This window comes from Ruditapes philippinarum, unplaced genomic scaffold, assembly GCF_026571515.1.
Source record: "Ruditapes philippinarum isolate M1 unplaced genomic scaffold, ASM2657151v2 ctg8415_1_1_1_1, whole genome shotgun sequence".
NCBI classification, from domain to species: domain Eukaryota; kingdom Metazoa; phylum Mollusca; class Bivalvia; order Venerida; family Veneridae; genus Ruditapes; species Ruditapes philippinarum.
Window position 1 is genome coordinate 9,229 of NW_026860538.1, and position 14,444 is coordinate 23,672.

Sequence of the window (14,444 nt, forward strand, 5' to 3'; positions counted from 1 at the left end):
GATTTTTATTGAAGAATTACAAATTATATTATTTGTTCAGATAATGTACTTTGTCACCTTTGCACACAATATAATTGGTTTAACTATGTAATAATTGTCTAGAAGTTCAGCATTATTTTCCTAATAGAGTGCATATTTAGATATGTGTACCTAGATTGTTAAATGTTTCACATCGAATAGCGTCCCTGGTTTATGCTTAAAGGTTGTATTGTTATATATGTTTACTGGAGCGAATGGGTTCCTATTTAATAGAAATAACTTGTAAATACAAGTATCAATGGCCGATGGTGAAGGTAGATGAAGGTGCCACGTCTTGAAGGCGGTGGTTATATACACCTGCGTCAAAGAGTCGAATTTTGCTGAATAAAATTGTGTTGTTTTTTAATGCACAAGCTTGAGAAATTGGATAACACTGGGTTTTCTTGTTCCATGTGCTTGTGTATCTTGTTTTCTTTGTTCTATAAAATTTTGGAAGGATAATAGTCTTGTATTTCTATTGTTAGATAATAATGTTTGTAGAAGATTTAAGTTCTGTTTTAAGTTTATTCTAACGTTGTATATAAGAGATTATTGTGTGTTACATAATAAAGAGGACATTTAATATAGTTCCCGTCGTACGTTTTCCTTGTACCACAGATAAATATGTATTAAAGCTGCATGCCTGCAGATGAGGCAATATATTTTAAGAAAAAATAAAATTTAGAAAAATGTACATTAGAAAAGTAAAACTTTCAAGTACAGTGTCGATTTACATGTTGTGTGCGATTTATGACTGATTTTGCAGTACTTGTCAGTACACACCATATATTTCTAGTGCGTTACTATCGCAGTAAGGACATATTTTGCATATTTTTACCTCTGTAATTTAACATGGATTGTAAGTGGTGTTTACTTTCATTGTTCCCTTTTTATTAGCTCGACTTTTCTATGAAAAGGGGAGCTATCCTACTCGCCCCGGCGTCGGCGTTGGCGTCACACCTTGGTTAAGTTTTTCGTACCACCCCACTTTATTTCAGAAGTATTACAAGTATGGCTTTGAAACTTACCATACTTGTTCACCATCATAACCTCCATCTACAGACAAGAGTACATGACTCTGTCAAGGTTTTTGACAGAATTATGGCCCTTTTTTGACTTAGAAAGTGTATTGAGCTTGGTTAAGTTTTTTGTACCACCTCACTTTATTTCAAAACCATTGGAGGTATTGCTTTGAAACTGACCATACTTGTTTACCATCACGACCTTCATTAACAGACAAGAGGACATAACTCTGTCAAGGTTTTTGACAGAATTATGCCCCTTTTTGACTTAGAAAATACATTGAATATGGGTAAAATCCACTTATTGCCTTAACCCTTTGAGATATTGCTTTGAAACTTTTAATGCTATTTCACATCACACAATTCAGTAAAATAATTCTTCACTAAATATCTTAATGCTCATGGCCATTGTTCACTTTAAAAATACAGAGATTCTTGTATTGCCTTTTACTGCAAAAACTTTTTTTATTGGCAAGCAATAAAAAAGTCGAGCGCGCTGTCTTACGGACAGCTCTTGTTATTTTTCTTCTACATTTTCAATTTATTCATGAAAATAACCAGGAATCTGGAGGCATGCTGCTTTAAGCAAACTAAATGCCTTTGCAACATCATTGGTACCCTTCAAAATGCATGCTGGGAAAGATAAAAAAAAATCGTGGTTGCGTCCAAGGATATTATTTTCTGTCTGATATGACGACATAATCAGTTCTATCTGTGGGCTGGCGCCGTGCCCACAAAGAAATAATCGGGTTCATTGCATTATGAAACTTGTTTTGATCATTATAATTCTTAAATAATATGGTTCATAATACGAAATATGAAAATTTGATTGATACAGAATTTATTTTAGTTCGATTGTGTATGAAGCTATTGGCTTATAGACACACTTTCGTATCCGTTCTTGGAACCAGCCAGTACTGAGCAATCGGTGTAACGTTTCTTGCTTAAGGAAACAACGAGGTTTGAACCTATGCTGCAAGCGATCATTAGATCACTAGTCTGACGTGTTAACCACTTTGCCATGCCGCCACAAATAATATGAAAATTTGCTGATTTGCAATGAAACAAGCATATTTTGAAAAAGGTATTTCGGAATAACAATGCCCGCTTAGCTCAATAGGTAGAACATCGATCGTATAGGTAATCCACGCGACGCTTGTATGATCCTCGGGTGTTGTGTAACTTCTTTCTGACAATTAGTCTCGGAAATTGTACAAAATGGTCATTTGTCTCTCGCTACTGATTCAGAAATCATGTAGGATAAGTTGTCGTTCACTTATGGAGATATTGGTTATTACTAGTTAGTTATCCAGGAAAGCCGGTTATATGGATTGATCTCTGGGGTATTACCAAACATTTGTTAAAAATCGGCATGAAAACCAGAAAAACAAACGAAAGTTTAGCGTGTGCTTAAATCCTTTTAGGACAACTTATATTATAGATATAGTTAAAAACAGAGTTCAAGTAGAGGAATTGGAAGCAGATTCATTTTCAAAAATATTTATTCATAATAGCTTAGTAGATTTTTGCTAATGTCAAATCATCTTAGTATATAATTGAAAAAATGTACATACATGATAACAGTGTAACATTAAATTTTGACGCCGTTGAATTTATCCCCCAATGAGCCCCATGGGTCATTTTTCAACTTGCAACATTTTACCGTGCGTTCGTGTGACAATACTGGCGTACTTATCAGGGGAAGTAACCGCTGCGAAATCGCAAACTCCTCACAGCGGTTACGTCACGCTTTGCTACTTTAACCACTGCCACCACTGAAATCACGTGATGATAGTTGTATCATGTGACAAAAACATGGCGGCCAGTTTCAGAACGCCAGGGATCCCATATCAAACTGGCAGATTTATAATTACATCCTTACCAGACAAAATAAGTTCAAGACACACAATTTGTTATCACTTTGAAACAAGTGCCGGATCAAATTTTTTTGTGCAATCGTTCAATAACTGTTTATATTCTACCATTGTTTACTATGCATACGGTGTCACAGTGAAAATATCTTTCGTTATGTTTACAAAATAATTTTTATACGTATATTTTTTTACTTTCTTGTACATTAAGCATAACTATTTAACGAAAGAAAACTAAAATGATATAAAATATTCTATTTTTAAATTAAAAGTGAAAAAAATATATCCGGCTATATTCGACCGAATTTACTTGTGGTGGCAGTGGTTAAGGCCTCAACAGACGGTAGGATTTTGAAGTACAACACCAATTAAAACTAAGATGTACAGACAAATCTTAATGTGTGAAGGCTACTATTTCTTGATTTCGGAAACCTTATGTCAAGATGTAAGGGATAGGACATGTTCTATTTTGAAAATCTTGTCGTACCGATTTTTACAGACCTCCCACAATGACAAGTAACAGATAACCAAATTATCTCCTGATAATGGGTGTAATGAATGAAATTCCAGAACAATTAGGGCTAAAAGGTAAACATAGTAGTAAGATGGGGGTAAAAATGATGTTGAAAAACTCTTCAGGAGACCCACAGTTGTGTTATGTTCGAATCCTAAATTATTCCGAAAATGATTATGTCACGGTATTGAATTCTTCTCTAATTAAGGGAGGGGAGGTAGTTAGTAGGCGGCCAGATAGCCAGTAGAGCCACAGTGCGGTATTCCGAGGGTCCAAGGTTTGAGTCTCGGTCAGGCTTCACATTAAAAATATGTATATACATGTATATATTTTTTTTAAAATGGAGGTGTTTCAATCATTACTCATGGCGAAAAAAGTATTTAGTGAGTAAAGTATGTAAAGGATCAATGTAAAGGGATCCTTTTTAGGGGAAACCTCAGATGATTCTTACAGTGTAGAATTACCGTCTGAATGCAAGTGTTGTATAGCTTTGAAAATTGTACATCTTATCTCTAATTAGTGCTGTACAACTAAATCCTACCGTCTGTTGAGGCCTTTACTGTACAGATCAGGGGAAGTAACCGCTGCGAGGAGTTTGGCGAAATCGAGCAAACTCCAAGCAACGGTTACTTACCCTGATCCGATATGCTTGTGAAATAATTTTTATTACACCTGTTTCTTCCAAGCGTTTTCTAAAATGTAACTGACCATATTTTAATGAAAACAAATAACGATTGATCAGTTCTAAACGACTGTTTTAATGAATTGCTGACAGAGTCAATTGTCAACGTAGAAAAATTTCTCAGGTTCAGTTCTCGACGTTGAAACGGGCAGTAGCTGACCGGACAATTTAACATAGAAATAGGCTATCCGAGCTTTTATGCTGTTATAAAACGTATGGAATCGTCCGATTAGAAAACGAAAAAGTAATTAACACAAGCAATTTGACATTTATTTATAGTTGAGATGAGGCCACTTTGTTTCTAAACTTTGCTTCGTTTGTTCCACGATCACAAATATAAAATTTCTTGTGGTCTGCTGTTAATTACTTGGTTTATCTCTGAACATAAAGTAAAAGTCTAGGTGGAATTTTAAATCATGTCCAATTAAGTTTCAGCAAACATGGGTTTTCTTACTTATGAATCTAGATCAATATCTAAATGTACATGTCTTGTAATGTAATAATAAAGTCTTTCTAAAATTTCACCCACTTCTGCCAATTCAACACAACTAAAATTAAATATTAAACATATTAATAAACATGATGTAGAAATTTTTAAATATAAATGTTTTGTTTTATTCCTTTACTAGTTGTAAACATGGAGATTATCTCCATCAGAAATGATTAAAGTAACCATCTGCCATCCGCTAAGACAGAATGATGATTTTACGGCGAGAACGTAACTACCATCAGCCTTCGGGAGTGTTGAATGAATATTTAACAAAGTTACATATCTTGTTGGTCTCGTGAATATTAAATTTCCCATATCGAACAGATAACCCGTCGGTGCGCGAAATTACCATTAAACACTTTAAGCCATTTATTTCATGCATACAACTATATTAAAATTTTGTAATGAACTAAAGAAAATGAAAGTATCAGACGAAAATAAAATTTAGTATTTAAATTATGCAATTAAGTCTATCCTTTATTGCAGATGTTTACAGATCAAATTATGATGAATGTTAAAGATATTTGAACGGCGATGTAATAAATGTTCACTTTAATTTTATTTAGAACTCACATTACCACTGTAACTATCATGGGTATTTTTGACTATTGAAGTGTTTGGTTTTATTTACCCTCGCCGGCGGATTGAACCATATGGGCGTACTGGGTAAAAGGTCGCAAGGTCACTCGACCGTATCAGATTGAGGGAAGGGAGTCGTGGGAGATGTAAGGCGCACGATAGGTGGTAAGATATGTCATAGTCTTAATTTTTTTTTCAAACAGATGACCCAAACATTCAGAACTTTTAGCTTGTAACAAGGTTGCCAACACCCGTCCAAAATAGCCTTGAAAATACGTGCAGCTTTTCGACATACGGTTGGATTCAATTGCAGGTCTGTCGCTCATCCACTTTCTGTTTACCGACTCAGTAAAACATTTTCTACTTCAAAGTCTCATGATATTTGGTATACAAATGCAACCCGGCTATTTCTGTCATTGACCCATTTTTTTCTTATTTCGATAGTGATATCCTTTTAAGACCAATAGACCATTCATCAATTTAAATCTGGAAAAAGTCATTATACAAGTGCAGCGAGTTAAAAGCAAAGTATATGAAGCCACAGACGCTTGGGGTTAGATCTTGCCCCAAACGTGATACGCCCCTGTAAACCCTCTATCAAAAATATTTTAATATTTAAACACGAATGGGACATCTGCTACAACGATACAACTGGTTTTCAAACTCAAAATTTTTTTACATATCTGAAAAAATTACATTTTACCATTCAGTCTCAATAAAGTGTTGACTTGATGGTAAAAGGTATTTCTTTTCAGATATGTAAAAATTGTTTGAAAATCAGTTGTATCGTTGTATCATGGTATCAGTTACCCGCACTCCAGATCATGCCCGTTGATTGGCCCATTTTTGCTTGGGTTTACTTATTGTGACGGCAGAGAAAGTGAAAACGGCAGAAATATCATATTCAGATGCTCGTTCATTGGTTACTTTTTTCTAAGGTTTCATATTCTGGCAACAGGGAACGTGTTGTAATGTTTTACTATGATACAAAAGAGAAAGAACACCAAAACCCTCGGCAATCTGATTTATACTCGGGGGCTACGCCCCCTCGTACAAATCAGATAGCTTCGTGTTTCGGTGCTCTTTCTATTACATATTTTTGATAGAGGGATTACAGGGGCGTATCACGTGGGGGGGGGTGACTCTAAAGGAAATTCAGGAGACTATATGGACCAAGTAAATTCTGGTGTTAAAACAATCCATTTGGGGGGGGGATGTGAGTCCCCTCTCCCGACCTAAGGCATATTCCTTTGAATAAAATGCGTTTAAACAGTCCATGAATAAAATGGACATATTATGGTAAATTTATTTTATACATGTATAAGTATGCTTCAATAACTCATACACGTGTGGTTCTTTATCACCTTCATTCATCCAAACAGAACTGATCCATTTTATGGGCCCCGAGAAAGCTTAACATTACAAACTTCCACAGAAGAGACAATCATGTCTGTATAACAAACACCCGTTATGTCACTCTTGTTGTCTTCATACAATTTAGATTCTCCGAAGAACGAATTGCATTTAAGTCTCAAGATATACTTCTCAAAAATATATTATCATAGTAACTGTAAACTAAAAAAAAGTGTCTCATATATATGAACAATATAATTGTCTAATGTATGATGGCTCTTTCCGTTATTTAAGTGTCTACGAACATATATTTTGTGACCTTGATATGGAATGATTACAAAGATTAAAGTTCAACTAGCGTTTGATTGTTTGAATAGATAAGAATTAAGGACTGTTATGAATCTATACCATCCTGTATATACGAAAGACCGGTAGGGCCATTTCAACTTCATGAATTCCCGATTTCATCGTCATGAATTCACAATTTAAACTTCGTGAATTCCCGTTTTCAACATACCGAATTCACGATTTCAGCTTCGTGAATTCAAGACTTTAATTTCACGAAAGTTGAAATTGTGTATTCTTGAAGTTGAAATCGTGAATTCACGAAGTTGAATTCATGAAGTTAAAATCGCGAATTCATGAAGTTGAAATCGTGAATTCGTGAAGTTGAAATCATGAATTCATGAAGTTGAAATCGTGAATTCGTGAAGTTGAAATCGAGAATTCATAAAGTTTTAATCGGGAATTCATGAAGTTGAAATGTCCCCACCGGTCTTTCGAATGTATAACTGTCTTCTTCCTGTTGTAAAATTAAGTAAAAAAATACAGTGATCGGGAGTAACTGATGCTTGTTATCGCAAGACAGGGTACATGTTGAATCGTGTAGGCTTGCAAGACGGGGTACAGTGATTTCGTTTATCCACTGTGTCCACTGTTTGTTGCTTAGTCGATTATACTCTTTTTATGATCGAATGATTTTACAATGGATAGTTCAAAGTTATAATTGCAGGGCATGTCCATATATACAAATTCCGCGATAAAGCAATAGATATAAATATTTCTGAAAAGAATTCGAAGCGAGCGACTATAGAGTGTCTGCCTCGCAAACAAAGGATTGTGGGTTCGGGACCTTCTCAGGTCATTATCATGGTTTCTCATATAAACAGTTCTGGCTAGTTGAATGAGGTGATTTAACAGCCGTTTGAATACCCGACCACATAACCTGTTAAAACTCTGTAAAAATTAATACTTAGAACTCCATAGATGTGCAGCAATGCAAAGGTATGCTGTCCAATGAAAATCATCGTTACAAACCTTTGTATAAATAACGCCACTAAGTGCTTCTTGAGACCAATAAAAATGCGTAATAACTACCTATCGCCTTTTAAATATCCTCTGTAGATTCGTATAACATATGCTGCATAATAAGTTATGCAAATTATGTTAATAATTAACGTGTCTTAATTCTTTAATGCACACAGATATATAATGATGATTACATATTAAACCCCTTTCCAATAAACATCTGTTAAAATTTATTTACAGTGAGGTTCACCTGACGAGAAGTCCTGCCGACTTCGTTATAAAAAAAATAAAGAAAATAAAGCTCTGTGACACAAGTGCAAACATTTTCCTCCGGAAATGACTGCAAGCTTCCTACATTTGAGCTGACTTATAAGGCTATGACGAGCACTTCCGAACAAATCCAATAACTTAATTTCACCTGAATCAGTCATGTGTCTTTACCACATGACATTTTGCGATCTGCGATGGGCAGCCTTAATACATTCTATGCACGCGTTATTCACGTTCTAAACTTTATCTGATTAAAATATATAATGAAATATTTAACAAGTTATGGAAGAAAATAAAATCTTGACCGTTGACTATATTAGCTGTTTTGCTCCACTCAGATCATAAAATGTTACGCGATATAGGCACCGAGTCTGTTTAGCTCAATTGGTAGAGTGTTGGACTGTATAAATCGCGGGTTCGATTCCCGGACGGTGCTGGCCACTTTCGTTGTGATTGATCATGAAATCGTTTCTACGGTCATTTGCACTGTACCTCTGCTCTGGTATTTACAGAAGTCATCAGTTCTGTGCGAATATGAAGGCATTAGTTCTGGAAACTGCTTGACAGCATGTCCAGGAACGATGTAATGGGTTACTGATCATGGGTCAAACTACCAACACCACCACCCAGTGTAATGGACGGTCAGTAAATAAATATATTATGCGGAAACCTTTATCACTAGTTTTACGACGTTTACTTCCTGTCCTTGTCATAAATAAAAAACACAAACAAGTAAAAGTTTAGACAGATGTATGCGCTTAAGAAATGCCAATTGAAATGTTTGTCAGATTAAAATTTGCATTTATTTAAACGCATTTAAATTGAAAATCCATTTGAGTATAAAAGCTGTTGAATTTTCCGCGCTCATCAGAATACTTTTCAGATTTGATTTAAAATTTAGCTTTGTTGTTACACAATTTTATTGATGAGTCTTTTCCAGGGGATTAGAATTTAAAGCATTTTCAATTGTACGATTCTGAATACTGTTTCGGATAAGCTTCAATTAATGAATACATTTGAAACATGCATTTCAACCTTATAAATTCATCTCTTTGGGTTTTTTTCTAGATTTCGACTAAATGATGGAAGTTAAAGAGTTCTTGAATTATAATATTGTCAATTATGACTGTTTAAGCCACATTGTGCCTCAGAAATCATCCATATTTTATTTTTTTTAGAAATAGAAATGTCAAACATGTGTTAAATAATGTTTTAATAATTAATCTAGAGCACGTCACGTATTTAACTGCTGAAGAAAGTAGAGTTGAATGTATAGTATACAAAGTAGCAAAATGTAAACAAATTAGTATTTTGACTTCCAAACAAAACATTAATCCACCTTAATTATTACCAAGTGCCAACATAACAAAATCAGCTAAAGAAATTTCAATGTATATGGAAAAATGAGTATATTTTTGGAAACAAGATACCACAAATAAAAGCTTTTTTTGAGAAAAAAAAAAGATAGCTTTTCTAAGGCACGATTGGCCTTTAAAGTGATTTTTTTTGACTCGTTAGACATTGAATGGAATTCTAAATTTCGTGCTTGAATTCTTATTTTCACAATGATTTCGTTTGATATTGAGGTCACAATAAATATAAGATGTCTTACAGTTACTTACAGACAATGACATATAGAAATAATGTAGGAAGATAAATAGATTATTGTTTAGTACACGTATATGAAACCGAAAAATGATGAGTCGTTCAGCTTGTTTTGTTTATAACGGTACATGCTTTCGTCTGTAAATTCATATTAATCTAAACGAATAATACATTACCAGCTATCCTATCAATGAATAATACATTACCATCTATTATTATTATTATCATCATCAACTTATTTCCAAAAATAAAGACCCGTTAACGTCATATACACAGCTCGCGATATAAATGCAGAAATAGAAATTTAACAATGAACGGCCATTTAATAAACGTTGACGTTGTCAGATTACGTTGACGTCACTCTCTAAAAATCAGTATGCGTAAATTGTTCGGTATTCATATTTCTTTTTATGATATTGCATATGAACACATAATAATTACGGTCACACATTTTCATGTCATCATCATAGTCATTCATCATCATCATCATCATCATCATCATCATCATCATCACCACCACCATCATCATCATCATCATCATCATCGTCATCAAAATCAGCATCACATACACCGCTACAACGACCATCAACACAATGACACCAACAAACTTTTTTTCATGAAAATCATCTTTATCAGCAGCAGCAGCAGCATCATCATCATCAGCAGCACCATAATCATCATCATCAGAATGAGCAGTAGCAGCAGCAGCAATAACTCTAAAAGAGTTTATGCTTCATTTGACCATTTCAAAAAAGGATCTTACGATTGAATTGTTTTCTCTTTATGTATTCCCCTGTGATATTGTGGAATTCTTTTGATATAAATAAATTTGGTTTAAAGGACCCGTTTATGAAAAACTCAATCATGAACATGTGACAAATGTTGTTTTTTGCCATTTTCCCTGGACTAATTAAGTTTACGTAAGCAATGACATGACAAGGGACAACAGAAACTCGCCAATCTATCTATACGTAAATATCAAATTCCCGCTGTCACGAAATTAAACAATCTAATATCATGAATGTCGGACTGAAACCTTATCATTCCCAAACTTAAAAAGTACAATAATGTCCGTGCAAGATGTCGTGTTAAAGTATCATATTGTGGAGATATTTTATTGTTTCAGCGTAAACATTTTCGGATGACTTCGTTCACAATATCCCTGATACAATGTAATTCCTTTCCTGTGTGCAATAACAGCAAAATACAATGTATATGTATTCTCAATATCTTATGTTTTATTGCATTCATTTCCTTAGGGAAAAAACCCATAAAAATGTTTTATTTTTATTTTAGCGATTTATGTATAATATTATGACCAAGACATGTGTAAGATGTAATATTGTGCACGCAATTCATCTTTATGGACAATCTTATTTTATTTTGTTGGTTAATAAATATCCACTGAAAGACACAGATCTTCTGAAAGAAGCCGTAAAAAATAAGGCAGCTGTTGTATTCGAAATACAAATGTTATCCAGTTGTTGTATGTACAAGTATTTGTTATGTAGGGTAAAAAATAACTTTAGAAACAGTTAATTACGTACTTATTTATTACATAGCTTTATGGTATTCCAGCCACTGTTAATTCGTACAAAGCTGGCCAATTCCGTTCGTGTCCGTATTTAATAGTCTAACTGAAAGTAAGAGCTGACGTTTTTTGTATTGTTTCTTACTCGCCTAAATTTCTAAAACTGTTCTGGCGTTATATATCAATTATTTGAAATGGAACAATTCATTAAAAACATTAAAGCAGGATTATGTTAATGTGTGACATTTTAATATACTTTTGTTCAAATTAAACATATATGCGGTATGTTCCACAAATTTGTGTAAATCCGGAATAATTTGTGACTTTCTTTGCCTTATGCAAGTATTGTTGGTCTGCGTCCGAGTCTAATATACTACGTAATGTTAGCGGCATGTAACTCAAGACTATGTTGTTGTTACCAAGATAAGATCTTTGAAGTAAACTTAAACAACTGTGACCGGGAACTATACATATATTTTCTGTCTACAATTTTCTAATTAATAACCATTACATTCGGAAAATAACGAGATTAGGCGAAACTCATCCCAATTTCCGTTCCTAGCACTCACCAAATTAGACCAAATTAGAGCCTTTAAGACAAGGATTATACCATAAATGATAGTAACGAACTGAAACAAATGACGTAATACCTCAAAATTTTCACAGTTGGGTTTTCGATTTCGAATAGCGTATTTTGGGAAAAATGCGCAGCAGTCGGTGCGCGTGTCGGGCGCTGGATTTTGCTTACCATGCTCGCGCCTGGTCTGGAATCCATGCCTGGTCGCAAAACGTTACTATGTTTGGTTTTGTCGTGACGCGGCTCATTTGTGTCTCGGTATCGCGTGTAATGCGCCTCAGTATTATACATAATCATGTACTTCAGTATCTCATGATCACATTAGATGTACCGCAACATTTTACCACGTTTAATTATTATTTTTTAATTCCAGTATAACATAAAATTCATCCCGTATTACATTTGTAATTTACCATGGTATTACATTTCTTTACCCCAGCATCACATATCATTTTCCCAAGTATCACATAGCATTTTCCCCAGTATCAGATATCTTTTTTCCTAGCATCACATAGCATATATCACAGTTTTATATAACATTTATCCAAGTATCACATAGCATTTATCCAGGTATCTTAAAGAATTTACCCAAGTATCGCAAAGCATTTGCCCCAGTGTTACAAAGTATTTACCCCAGTACCACAAAGCATTTACCACAGTATCACATAGCATTTACCTCAGTATCCAATATAATTACCCCAGTATCACATATCATTTACCCCAATATCACATATCATTACCCCAATATCACATATCATTTACCCCAATATCACATATCATTTATCACAATATAACATATCATTTACCCCAGTATCACATATTATTTACCCCAGTTTAACTTATCATTTACACCAGTATAACATATCATTAACCCCAGTATCACATATCATTTACCCCAATATCACATATCATTTACCCCAGTATTACATATCATTTACCCCAGTAAAACATACCATTTTCCCCAAAATAACATATCATTTACCCAGAATAACATATCATTTACCCAAGTATAACATATCATTTACCCCAGTAAAACATATCATTTACCCAAATATAACATATCATTTACCCCAGTATAACATAACATAACATTTATCCCAGTGTATAACATATCATTTACCCAATATAACATATCATTTACCCCAGTATAACATCCTTTACCCCAGTAAAACATATCATTTACCCCAATATAACATATCATTTACCCCAGTATAACATCCTTTACCCAAGTAAAATATATCATTTACCCCAATATAACATATCATTTGCCCAAGTATAACATATCATTTACCCCAGTACAACATAGCATTTAACCCCAATATAACATATCATTTACCCCATTATAACATATCATTTACCCCAGTATCACATATTTTTTACCCCAATATTACAAAGCATTTGCCCAAGTATAACACATCATTTATCCCAATAAAACATAACATTTACCCCAATATAACATATCATTTACCCCAGTATATCATATCATTTACCCCAGTGTAACATATCATTTACCCAAGTATCACATATCATTAACCCCAGTATAACATATCATTTACCCCAGTATAACATATCATTTACCCCAGTATTACATATCATTTACCCCAGTATCACATATCATTAACTTCAATATCACATAGCATTTACCCCAATTTATAACATATCATTTACTCCAGTATATCATATCATTTACCCCAGTATCACATATCATTAACTTCAATATCACATAGCATTTACCCCAATTTATAACATATCATTTACTCCAGTATAACATGTCATTTACCCCAATATAACATATTATTTACCCCAGTATAACATATCGTTTATCCCAGTATAACATATCATTTACCCCAGTATAACATATCATTTACCCCAGTATAACATATCATTTACCCCAGTATAACATATCATTTACCCAAGTATAACATATCATTTACCCCAGTATAACATATCATTTACCCCATTATCACATATCATTAACTTCAATATCACATAGCATTTACCCCAATTTATAACATATCATTTACTCCAGTATATCATATCATTTACCCCAGTATCACATATCATTAACTTCAATATCACATAGCATTTACCCCAATTTATAACATATCATTTACTCCAGTATAACATGTCATTTACCCCAATATAACATATTATTTACCCCAGTATAACATATCGTTTATCCCAGTATAACATATCATTTACCCCAGTATAACATATCATTTACCCCAGTATAACATATCATTTACCCCAGTATAACATATCATTTACCCAAGTATAACATATCATTTTCCTCAGTATATAACATATCATTAACCCCAGTATCACATATCATTAACTTCAATATCACATAGCATTTACCCCAATTTATAACATATCATTTACTCCAGTATAACATATCATTTACCCCAGTATAACATATTATTTACCCCAGTATAACATATCAATTACCCCAGTATAACATATCAATTACCCCAGTATAACATATCATTTACCTCATTATAACATATCATTTACCCAAGTATCACAGATCATTTACCCCAGTATAACATATCATTTTCCTCAGTATATAACATATCATTAACCCAAGTATAACATATCATTAACCCAAGTATAACATATCGTTT